We start from the raw sequence: 12,597 nt of genomic DNA on the forward strand, positions 1-12,597 counted from the left end.
TTCTCCTCCCTCTTCGGTAATGATAGTGATGGTGATGATAACGGTACTGATGATGGTGATTACTAAGAGAATGTTGATGAGAGTGATAATGATGACTGTCATGGTAATGATGGTTAACAATTGGTGGTGGTGGTGGTGACGGGATGGTGGTGGTGGTGGTGATGATGACGATGGTGATGACATTGAGGAGAAGGGCAATGCCAACGATGATGGCTGACGATTGTAATGATGATACCAATTATAATAATATAATAATAATAATAATATAATAATAATAAATGATAATAGATAATACAAATTAATGATAATGATAATGATAATGATAATAATAATAATAATAATAATAATAATAATAATAATAATAACAACAACAACAAAATTCACCTTATCGGCCAACGAGTACACAAACAACCCAAAATCACCGTAAAACTGACAGGCAAACAAAACCACAAACAAAATGGGAGACAGACCAACAGACCGACAAACCAGCACTGACCCAAGACAGACGAACGCGCCTCCCTTCCCGAGGCCTACCACCGCGCTCAGGATAACAAATAGTCCACAATTACACAAACAAACCAACGCCATAAGATCCAATTACCTTTCCTCTGCTATTCTTTGCTAGGGAAAGGAGGAAAACGACAAAGAATGTGAAGGGGGAAAAGGAGAATACAAAAGATGAATTAAAGTAAAGACAGATAATAGCAAAAAATGGTGGAAAGTCTGGAAAAAAATTCAAACAGTGAATAAAATAAGTATCAAGAATGAACGACGGAACGAAGAGAAGAGAGGAGAGGAGAGGAAAATAGAAGAAAAGAGAAGAGAGGAGAGGGGAGAGAGAGAGAGAGAGAGAGAGAGAGAAGAGAGAGAGAGAGAGAGAGAGAGAGAGAGAGAGAGAGAGAGAGAGAGAGAGAGAGAGAGAGAGAGAGAGAGAGAGAGAGAGAGAGAGAGAGGGGGGCAAAGGGATAGAATAGAGGATAGAATAGGGGAACAAACGAGAAAAAAACTCACGGGGAGACAAGAATTTCAGGAAGCAGACGGCGATCATCTGCCATACGCGCCAGCGATCATCTGCCATACGCGCCAGGGAAATCTGGCGAGGGACGGCAAAGGGGGAGAAAAGGGAGTAGAGGGGAGGAAAGGGGGGAGTAGAGGGGAGGAAAAGAGGGAGTAGAGGGGAGGAAAGGGGAGTAGAGGGGAGGAAAGGAGTAGAGGGGAGGAAAGGGGGAGGAAAGGAGGGAGTAGAGGGGAGGAAAGGAGGGAGTAGAGGGGAGGAAAGGGGGAGGAAAGGAGGGAGTAGAGGGGAGGAAAGGGGGGAGGAAAGGAGGGAGTAGGGAGGTGAGGGAGTAGAGGGAGGAAAGGAGGGAGTAGAGGGGAGTGGGGAGGGGGAGGGCGCAGACGGTTCAAGGGAGCATTCAGGGAGGGGCGAAGGTGGGAACAGGCGGAGGGGAAAGGTAGTAGAAGAGGGAAAGGGGAGAAAAGGGGAAGTGAGGAAAGGGGAAGAGGTAAGGGCGAGGGGAGGAAGGGAGAGGGGCGAGACAAAATAACAAGTACGAGAAAAGGGGAGGAGATAAAGTAAAAGGGAGAGGAGGTTAAGGAAGGAGAAGGGAGAAAAGGGGAAACGAGGGGAGGAATGCGGCACTGGGCACACGAGGCTGATAAATGGGGAACATTAAGTCAAAGGAGATAAAAAGGTGGTAAGACACGGAAGGATGTGGGGTTACGGGGAAAAATGTGGAGTGACGAATGGAGAGGAAAAGGAGGGAGGGAGGGAGGGAGGGAGGGAGGGAAGGGGGGAAGAGGGGGATGGGGAGAGGGAGAGGGGGAGGGGGAGAGAGAGAGAGAGAGAGAGAGAGAGAGAGAGAGAGAGAGAGAGAGAGAGAGAGAGAGAGAGAAGAGAGAGAGAGAGAGAGAGAGAGAGAGAGAGAGAGAGAGAGAGAGAGAGAGAGAGAGAGAGAGAGAGACAGGGACAAAAGGAAGAAGAAAAAACAAACAAACAAACAAACAAAGAGACTAAATATAAAAAATACGATAAAAAAAGAAAAAAAAAATCACACACACAAAAAAAACAACAACCGAGACCGACCAGCCTCCACAAAACGCTGCGAACCGAAGCCAGGGAACGCCCAGAACGGATGAACGAAACGAGTCAGGGGGCAAACCAACCCAGGTGTCGACCGGCCCATATGCAAGGCAAGACTCCCCCCTATATTTAGCGGATTCGAGACACTCCGGATCGGATGTCGGCGACCGGATCACACGCGCGAGCAACGAGGCGAGGGCGAGGCAGGGAAAAGGGAGCAACGAGGCGAGGGCGAGGCAGGGAAAAGGGAGCAACGAGAAGCAGAGAACAAGGTGGTAAAAAAGGGTAAGGATAAAAAAAACGATGGGAAAAGAAGAAAATTAAGGGGGGGGGGGGGAGAGAGAGAGAGAGAGAGAGAGAGAGAGAGAGAGAGAGAGAGAGAGAGAGAGAGAGAGAGAGAGAGAGAGAGAGAGAGAGAGAGAGAGAGAGAAAATATCACAATAACCAAAGGTCGGTCCATCACCATCACGCGCACCACTATATATAGTTCGGCGCTCATCCGGTGCATCCTGGTGACCAGCGCGCGTGAACGATCAGGGGGCAACGGAGGGAGGGAGGGAGGGAGGGAGGGAGGGAGGGAGGGAGGGAGGGAGGAAAAATAGAAGGGAAAAGTGAGAAATGGGGAGGGGAGAAGATGGGAAGAGAGGGAAGAAGAAATGAAGGGGAAGAGGGAGAAAAAGGGAGAGAGGGAAGGGAAGAGAGGAAGAGAAGAAGGGAAGAAAGGGAGTGAGAAGAGAAGGGAAAGAGAGAGAGAGAGAGAGAGAGAGAGAGAGAGAGAGAGAGAGAGAGAGAGAGAGAGAGAGAGAGAGAGAGAGAGAGAGAGAGAGAGAGAGAGAGAGAGAGAGATGAGGGAAGAACGAAGGAGAAAAGAAGTAAGGAAGGAAAGAAAGCCAGGGAGAGGAAAAGAAGAGAAGAGAATATGCGAAGAGAAGGAGATGAAGGAGGGAGGAAGGAAAAGAAGAATTAGAAGGGAAAACGGAGGAAAGGCAATGGGAACGGGAGAAACACGCACACAATCGTGGACACAAGAAGAAAATTCCACTCTAATGCAATAAAATCACAAACAAAACAAGCTGCTGCCATTATCGGACAGAACCAGGAACCATCGTCGCGGTCTCGATCCTTCTAGAAAATCCCGCACATTGAAGACCACGTGTGCCCCCCCCCCCCAACCCCCGCCACTTTGCGTCGCCCCTTCCGATGTCTTTCCACCGTTCTCGCTTTTCCCTTCTTTCTCTATTCTTTCTTATTATTCCTTTCTATACTCGTTCCTTCCTTCTTCTCTCTTTCTCTCTCTCTCTCGCTCCGTCCCCTTTTTTTCTCACTTACCCTCCCCTCCTTCCTTCTCGCTTTTCATCCCCAAACCCTCTTCCTCCTCCCCCTTCCTCCCCTACACCAACCTCTCCCCAAACCCTTCACCTCCCTCCCCCCTTAACCCCACCCTTAACCACCCCTCCCCTCCTCCTCCTCCCCCCACCCTTGACCTCCCTCCCCCTCACCTCCCCCCCCTCCCACCCTCACCCCCCCCCCCCCCCCGCCAAATTATCACGCGCCGCCGATACATCAGAAGCTCTCCCTGACTCGGCCATTACCAGCCCCGACGAGCAAAAGGAGAGGAGTAGAGGCGGCCGATAATAGGAGGAGATAAGGGGAGAAGAGGTGATCACAAAGAAAAGAGGAAGTAGAGTAGAAAGGGGAGAGAGGGGAGAGAGGGAGGGGAGGAGAGGGGAGAGGGGAGGAGAGGGGAGAGAGGAGGGGAGGAAGGAAGAGGGAAGGGGACAGGGAAGAAGAGGTGAGAAAAGATGAAGGGCGAAGGGGAGGTGGTGGTGGGGAAGGGGAGGAGGGGAGAAAGAAGGATGAGGAAGAGGAGGAAGACGAGGAAGACGAAGATGAAGAAAAAGAAGACGAAGACGAAGCACAAGAAAAAAAAAGAAGAAAAAGAAGTTCGAGAATAAGCAGAAATGTTTAAAAAAGTAGAAATAAGACAAAAAGGTGAAAGGAAGGAGATGAGAGAAAGGAAGGAAGTATGAAAATAGGAGGAGGCGAGGGCGGCAAAGGTCCTTACTTCCGGCGATCAATCAAATATGTTAATAATAACTTCAAGCGCCTTTAAGCAATGCTTGACTGGGAGCGAGAGGACATACCTTCCCTCCCCCCCTTCTCTCTCCCTTTCCCTTTCCTAATACCTTTATTTAAATTTCTCTCTCTCCCCCTCCCTTTCTTATGACCTTCTTTTAAAATTTCTCTCTCTCCCTTTTCCTTTCCTATTGCCTTTTTCATTTCTCTCTTTCCCTATCCCTTTCCTATGACCTTTTTTTATATCTTCCTTTCCCTTTCCTCTCACCTTTCTCATTTCTCTCTCTCCTTTTCTTATGTTCTTCTTCCTTTTTCCTTCTCCCTTTCCCTTTCCTATTACCCTTTTCACTTCTCTCTCTCTCCCTATCCCTTTCCTATGACATCATTAATTTCTCTCTCTCCCCTTTTTCTTTCTTTTCCCTCCATCATCTCCCTCCTCCTCCTCCCCTCCCTTCGCCTCCACCTCCTTGCGAAAGTTTTCCCTTTTCCCTTCTGTTGCAAGCTCTTTACCGAGTCTTACGCCGCCCACGCTTGATCCGATGGAGGAGTCACTCTACGCCCACGTTTCCGCCTACTCTAAACTTTGTTTTCCTTTCTCCAGTTTCCTTTTAATTTCTCTTTCTCTTTTAAAACTTTCATTTCTCTTTCTCTTTTAAAACTTTCACTTCTCTTTCTCTTTTAAAACTTTCATTTCTCTTTCTCTTTTAAAACTTTCATTTCTCTTTCTCTTTTAAAACTTTCACTTCTCTTTCTCTTTTTTTAAAACTCCAAACACGATGTTCAAAAACCCAAGACAGGCAAAATAAGTAAAACGGAAGGAAAAAATCAAACATGATTTACAGATCGGAACATATTTCCTTGTTTTTATCGTTTCTTCTTTTCTACTCCTACTTCTTCTTCTTCTTCTTCTTCTTCTTCTTCTTCTTCTTCTTCTTCTTCTTCTCCTTCTTTACCTCCTTTTTCTTCTAAACAAAGGCAGATTTTCCATACCATGACTTCCAAACGTTTTACTTAAGAACTATGAACGCAACTACAATGCATATTAAACATTCAATAACCACAAGACACACAGAAGTAACATAAACAACGACGCAAAAAAAAAAAAACATAACAATCACAATCACAACAATCACAATATCAATAACGGCAGCAACGTTCGTAACAATAGTAGTGACAACGGCAGCAATGAAGCTAAAGATGATAAAAATAAACAATAAAACAACAACAGATAACCCCACCCCCACCCTCACCCCCCACAACTCCCACCACTCAAAATTTCGAAATTTCAAGGGAGATTAATTGATTATTTAAAACCATCTGCCGCGCCAACAGCCAAGGTCATTAGCGCTGACCCTACCCCCCCCCCAGGCCCTGAAGTCCAGTGCCAGGGCGGTTCCCAAACACCCAGCCCCGACACCCAGCCTCTCGCCCCGACAGGCACCGACGGCAGCGACTCTCTTAACAACCCGACGGGGAGTCAACTACCATTAATGGGTTCGTGAGCTCCCCTGCCCTCCTTTTCCCTCTACTGTTCTTATCCCCATTCTCTTTCTTCTTTATCATGTCCTTCGCCTACCTCCCTTTCCCACTTTTTTTCCCCGCTTTCTTTCCCCTCGTTTCTCTTCTCCTCCTTCCGCCTTCCCCTTTTTCTTCTGCTCCAATTCCTTCGTATTCTCTTCGTCGCGTCCTTCTCTCTCCACCATGCCACTCTACCCCTCGCCCCCCCCCATTAACCTCCTCCTCCTTCCCCCTTCCTTTGTTCCTCCTCTTTTCTTTTCTTCTCTTCTTCATCCTCATCCTTCTCCCTTCTCTACTCAATTCCACTGCTTTCCTCTTTCCTCTTCTCATATTTCCCGTTTCTCCTTCTCCTCCTCCCCACCTTTCCCCTTCCCCCCCTTATCTTAACTCTAGCCAGCTACACCCTTTCACCCTTCCCTTTTTCCTCTTCCCCTCCCTCACCTCCCCTTTTTCCCTTCCCCTCCCCCATCCCTTTTCTCCTTCCCCTTCCCCATCTCCCTCTTCCCTTGCCTTTTCATTCCCCTCCCTATCTCCTCTTTTCCTCTTCCCCTCTACTATCCCCTTTTTTCTTTCCCTTCTCCCTTCCCTCCCCCAACTCCCCCTCTTCTCTTCCCTTCTCCTCCCCCCCCATTTCCTCCTTTTCCCACCATCTCCCCTTCTCCCTCCCCTTCCCCTATCTCCCCCTCTACCCTTCCCCTTCCCCTCCACCATCTCCCCCGTCTTCCCCTCCCCCTCGCCATCCCCCCTGCCCATCCCTCTCCGGTCAGTAACCCAACTGCCTGGCGCCATCCGAGACTAGACAGAACTCTACGGGCTGCGCTGCTCGACCAAGGACCGAGGATCTCTCTCAAATTTCTTCCTTTATTTTCTCTTAACATTTTAACAACTTGATTCATCTAATTATGTATGTATTGTAGGGTGACATACATTCATAGAACTACCTATTTGTCTATCTACACTCTATTTATCTATTACCTATCTATTTATCTGCTTATCTATTCGTCCATGTGGAAAAGGTATGAATGAAAATGAATAATCTTCACTATGCAAGAGATATTCATTCTCATTCACACCTTTTCTACATCTGTCGCAATGAATTCGGTTCTATCTATCCTATCTATTCAATTCATCATAAACATTTTATCTATCCATCCATCTGTATATAAATTTTATCTATCAATCTATCTGTATCGATCTTTATCCAAGGGAGAGGAGTCGGGAGAGGAGTCAAGCAAGTCGGAAACGGAAGAGTACGTAGAATCCGACGAGGAGAGAGAGAAGAAGAAGAGGAGGAAAAATCGGAAGACTCGGTAAAGGAATCGGAGGAGTCGAAAGAGGAACTGGAAGAGGCAAAAGGAGTCGAAAGGGGAACTGGAAGAGGCAAAAGGAGTCGAAAGAGGAACTGGAAGAGGCAAAAAGAGCAGTCGGAGAAAGAAAGGAGTCGGAGATGAGAGAAAAACGTGCACTATCGAAACAGTGGCAGTTCGGTATTCGGGGCGAAAGCGGCTGATGGAAAATCGGAGGAGACGGGGAGCTGGCAGAGGAAAGAGGAAGGAGAGAGAAACGGCGAGAGACGGAAGGAAAAGGAGCGAGAAGGATGGAGAGGAGGACAAAGAGAGGAGAGGAAAAGATAAGGATGAAGAGGAAGAAGAAAGACGAGGAAGAGAAACAAATAGAGGAAGGAGGGGGAAAAATCGAAATAATGCAACGAAGACGGACAAGGGGAAAGAAGAGAGGAAAATGGGTGAAGAGACGGAAGGGAAGAGCGAATGTAACACGGAAAAGAGAGTCGAGGGATGGAGAAGAGAAAGGGGAGACGGAGAGCGGAAGGAAAGGGAGGAGAGGAAGGGCGAGGGGATGGAGGGGAGTCGAGAGGGGAACTGGGGGCAAAAGGAGCGAAAGAGGTGGAGGGCGAAAAGGAGCGAGGGGAGGAATGGAAAAGGAGGAAGAGGTGGAAGAGGAAAGAGTGAAGGGGGAGAGAAAAGAGGGAAAGAGGAAGAGAGAGAGGAGAAAGGAGTGGAGGAACTGAAGAGGAAAAGGAGTCGAAAGGGAATGGAAGAGCAAAAGGAGTCGAAAGAGGAACTGGAAGAGGCAAAAGGATCAAAGAGGAACTGGAAGAGGCAAAAAGGGTTTGAAAGAGAATGGAAGAGGGAAAAAGGGTCGAAAGGGAACTGGAAAAGGCAAAAGGAGTCGAAAGGGAATGGAAAGGGAAAGGGTCGAAAAAAAAAAAGTACTGGAAGAGGCAAAGGAGTCGAAAGAGGCTGGAAGAGGCAAAAGGAGTCGAAAGGGGAACTGGAAGAGGCAAAAGGAGTCGAAAGGGAAAAACTGAAGGGACGAGAGCAAGGAGTCGAAAGGGGAACTGGAAGAGGCAAAAGGAGTCGAAAGAGGAACTAGAAGAGGCAAAAGAGTCGGAGAAAGGAGTCGGATGAGAGAGAAAACTTGCACTTATCCGAACAGTGGCAGTTCGGTTATCTCGGGGCGACAGCGGCTGATGGAACATTCGGAGGAGACGGGGAGCGGCAGAGGAAGGGGAGAGGAGGAAGGAAGAGAACGGCGAGAGACGAGAAGGAAAGGACGACGGAGAGGTGGAGAGACCAAGAGGGAGAGGAAAAGATAGGTGAAGAGAAGAAAGACGAGGAAGAAGAAACAAATATGAGGAAGGAGGGGAAAATCGAAATTAATGCAAAGAAGACGGACAAGGGGAAAAAGAGAAAATTGGAAGAGAGAAGGGAAGAGCCGATGTAACACGGAAAAAGAGAGATGGGATGGGAGAAACGGGGAGACGGAGAGCGGAAAGGAGGGGAGAGAGAGAGGGGGGGGGGGGAGGAGGGGTAGGCGAGAGGGGAGGGGGGGGAGGAGGGGTAGGCGAGAGGGGAGGGGGGAAAAGGAGGAGAGAGGGGAGGGACGAAAAGGAGGAGGGGAGGGATGAAAAGGAGGAGAGAGGGGAAGGAGGAAGAGTAGGGAGAGAAACGAGGAAGAGGAAGAGAGAGGGGAAGGAGGAAGGGTAGGGAGAGAAACGAGGAAGAGGAGGAGAGACGGGAGGGAGGAAAAGGAGGGAGGGAGGGAACAGAAGGAGGGTAGAGGGCCATCGGCGCACCTTCTCGCAGCCGCAGATGGGCGATGACCCGTTATACATTACCGGACGAACCCACGTTGACGTTTTCCCTGGGCTCTCTTACCTGAGGAAGGAAAAGTGACACATTAGAGAAAGAATAACTAGACTGCGCACGCTGCAATTACACAAACACGGTGGTGACTTACAGTACTTGTTGTAAAAAGAGCACAATGACCAAAAAACAGACAGACAAAAAAAAAACACCAAAATTGACACAATCACACAGACACGAAATGATGTGAAAACTCAAAATAATTGAAAACAAACGAGAAAAAAAGGGAGACGCCCCAAAAACGCGGCAGAGAAGGCCAAAGTACGCGAAGACATGGGCCGAGCGTGGGCGGCTTGCGACCGGGAAAAGAACTGGCACGGGGAGGGAGAAAAAGAGGGAAAACACGTGGAAGAAGAAAGAGTAGCAGGAGGAGGAGAGGAAAGGGAAGAGGAAGAAAGAGTAGCAGGAGGAGGAAGAGGAGGAGGGAGGAAGGAAGAGGAGGAGGAGGAGGAGGAGGAGGAGGTGGTAGAAGAGGAGGAAGAAGAAAAAAGGGAGGAAATTGAAAGAGAATAAGAGAAGGAAGAGAATAAGAGAAGGAAGAGTACAAATGGCACAGAGAATAAGGAATATCAGAATCAGGACCCAGAGGGAGAAGAGGAGGGGGAGGATTACAGAAGTTAAGATAAGGAAAGCTGAAAAAAGAGGAAACGAGGAGCAAGCCGCGGCTTCCCACAAAGAGCAGTAAGGACAAGCAGCCGTCCGTCCGTCCAGTTCCGTTCCGTCCCCGTCCGTAGGGCGAGGCAGCCGGCGCGAGGCGTGCAGCTCCGGCAGCGGTTGACGCCAAAGCCGAAGCCGTCAACCAAATGTCCCAAAAGGAAGCCGGAAGTCACCCGAGCACCCGTAACCCCCCCCTCCCCCCTCCCTCCCTCTCTCCCCAGTCCTCCTATTTCTTCCTCTCCTGCCTCTCCCTCCCGACACTGGAAGCTCCCCCCCCCCCCCTAGGCCTCCTCAGTCCCCTACCCACCCACCCCATTCCTTCCCCTCCAACCTCCCCTTCCTCCCCAACACTTGAGCCTAATCTTCCCCTTCACCGAAACTCCACCTCCCGTCCCGCTGAAAAAAAAAAAAAAAAACACCTGCGTCATTTTTCCATTGTTGAGGCCATGATTTTACTTTTTCAGGCCACTCGTTTATTTGTCCTTGTTATTACCATAATCATTATCATCGTTATCACTATAGGAACTATAATTCAATTATTCTCTCTGTCTCTGTCTCTGTCTCGGTCTCTCTCTCTCTCCAATCACTTCTTTATTTGTCTTTTTATTGCCTTCCTTGTCTAAGATTTATGCTTATTTAATAAGTAAAAAATTTCATATTCCAAAAAAAAACATCGAGAGTAATGAACGGAGGAGAAGGAAGAGTGACTGAAATTGATGATGATGATGACAAATAAGAACACAGGGACTAAGGAAGAATAATAAGAAAAGGAAGAAGCAGAAGAGGAGTGACGAGGAGAACGAGGCTGAGATATCGAGATCCATTAATTTTCCCCAGAACACCCCCAGCTGATATTCTCGAAAGAAAGGTTCAGGTAATAAAAAAAAGAGTGAAAAAATGTGGAGAAAAAACGGCATCCAGGTCCTCGTACCACCGTATCTTCTTCCCTTCCGTCCCTTACCCCTCCTTCCCTCCCTCGCTCCCCCTTCTCTTCCCTTCCCTCCCTCACTCCCCCATCCCTTCCCATCCCTTCCCTTCCCTCCCCCCGCCCCAGCCCGACACAGAAGGACGAGGATACAAAATGGCAGGGGCAGCGGAGGGGAGGCCGAGACGAGGGATTTGGGAAGGATAACACCCGACCTTGGCAGGGTCACAGGGTCCGATGCCCGCTCCCTGCCCCTTCCTCCCCTTTCTCTCCGCTCCCTCCCCTTATCCTACCTTCCCTTCCCCCTCTCTCTTTACCACTCGATCCTCCTCCTCCTCCTTCCTCCCTCCCTCTTCCCCTACTCCCTACTCCCCCCTCCCCTCCTCCCTCCTTCCTCCCCGACCTCCAATAAAACAACTCTCGTCTGGAGCGATCTGTTGCTGTCACCCGCGCGCGCCCGCCCGGCTGGTGGACTCCGCGAGCCGTCATACACACGCGCGCGGAAGATGGTCTCGGGAATAGTCATGGTGAGCGAGGGAGTGAGCGAGGGAGGGAGTGAGCGAGGGAGGGAGGGAGGGAGGGAGGGAGTGAGCGAGGGAGGGAGGAAGGGAGGGAGGGAGGGAGGGAGGGAGGGGGAGAGGGAGAGGGAGAGGGGGAGGGAGAGGGGGAGGGAGAGGGAGAGAGAATACTAGGAACAGACATGAACAAGCGGAAGGCGAAACAGCGATGCGATGAACCAACGATGCAGCAAGCACGAGAGGGTGAGGGGGGGATAGCAAGCAGGGAGGGAGGGAGGGAGGGCGCAGGCATCCATGTGTGCGGTCAGCAGGGGTCAGCAAGGAGGCGAGGGAGGGGGCAGCGGAGGGCCTCGGGTAGGGGGTAAGTGGGAGCAGCGGCGTGGGTTGGAAGAATGCGGTCAGGTGGACACACATACGGACCGGCGGACGGACGGACACGCGCGCGCGCACCACTTTCACTCAGGCGGCATCGGCGTAGTACGCACTTGCGCTCTCGATCTCGCCTCGCCTGACGCTCTCTGTGACTGTGTGTCTCTTTCTTCCATTCTCTCTGTCTCTCCCTCTCTCTCAATATGTACATCGGTATGCATAATTTATAGTTTCACTGAATCTTATATATAAGGTATGTAATCTTCATCATATTACGGACAGCTCATTTTGCTGAACAGTCGTGGCCTCTTCTACTTGGTGTACTAATACTGTATGTATACAATAAGTGCCTATATACATAAATACATACATACATACATATTTATATTTATCTATATCTATTTATTCTTTTATCAATATACGGCCATTTACCTATTTATTCTTTAAACAAAGATAGTAAAAGATGCTAAAGATTATGTATCGGCATATAGTCATGCATAACATCGGTAATAATCATAATGTCAAGGAAACACAAGCACACACACCTAATAAAAGATAAACAAAAATAAAACACACACATCGACCTGACCAAAAGATGCTCATGAAATTGATCACTACCTCCCCTTCCCCCTCCCCCCCTCTCTCCCCCCCTCCCCTCCCTCTCCCCCTTTCCCTCCCCCTCCCTCTCCCCCCTTTCCCTCCCCTGTCCACTCCCCCCTCTCCCTACCCCGCCAGTAACCCAAGGAACTCACCGCGTGTACACAAACCAGCACTAGAAAAAAAAGTGTCGATGTCAAGTCCACTCCGAAACGATATCCTAGTCTCGGTGTTTCCTTTCTCATTTTCTCTCTCTCTTTAATTAAAGAAGGAAGAAAGAAAGAGAGAGTGAAGACAGGGAGTAAAAGTAAAGAGTGAGAGTAAAGAGTGAGTGGGTGAGTGAATGAGTGATTGAGAGAGAGAGAAAGAGAGAAAGAGAGAGAGAGAGAGAGAGAGAGAGAGAGAGAGAGAGAGAGAGAGAGAGAGAGAGAGAGAGAGAGAGAGAGAGAGAGAGAGAGAGAGTCTGCACCTGTATGTGTGTAAATGTGTGTGTACGTATGTATGAGTACGTGTGCGAGTACGTGTGTGTGTGTGGCCGGGGGGGGGGGGGTGTGTGTGTGTGGTGTGTGGTGTGTGTGAGGTGTGTGGGGGGGGGGGGGGGTGGGGGAGGTTTTGGGGGGGGTCGTGGGGGTTTTGGGTAGGGTTGGGGGGAGGTCGGGGGGGGTTTGGGGGCGCGGGAAGGGGGCG

General features: G+C 49.4%; 1 protein-coding gene across 1 annotated transcript in view; it reads right to left on the reverse strand.

Moving 5' to 3' along the window:
- Window positions 1-12,597, reverse strand: part of LOC119578719 (liprin-alpha-2-like) — a 65,292-nt gene that overhangs the window by 27,628 nt on the left and 25,067 nt on the right. The gene's annotated exons all lie outside the window — the stretch shown is intronic.

Source organism: Penaeus monodon, chromosome 11 (assembly GCF_015228065.2).
Source record: "Penaeus monodon isolate SGIC_2016 chromosome 11, NSTDA_Pmon_1, whole genome shotgun sequence".
NCBI lineage: Eukaryota > Metazoa > Arthropoda > Malacostraca > Decapoda > Penaeidae > Penaeus > Penaeus monodon.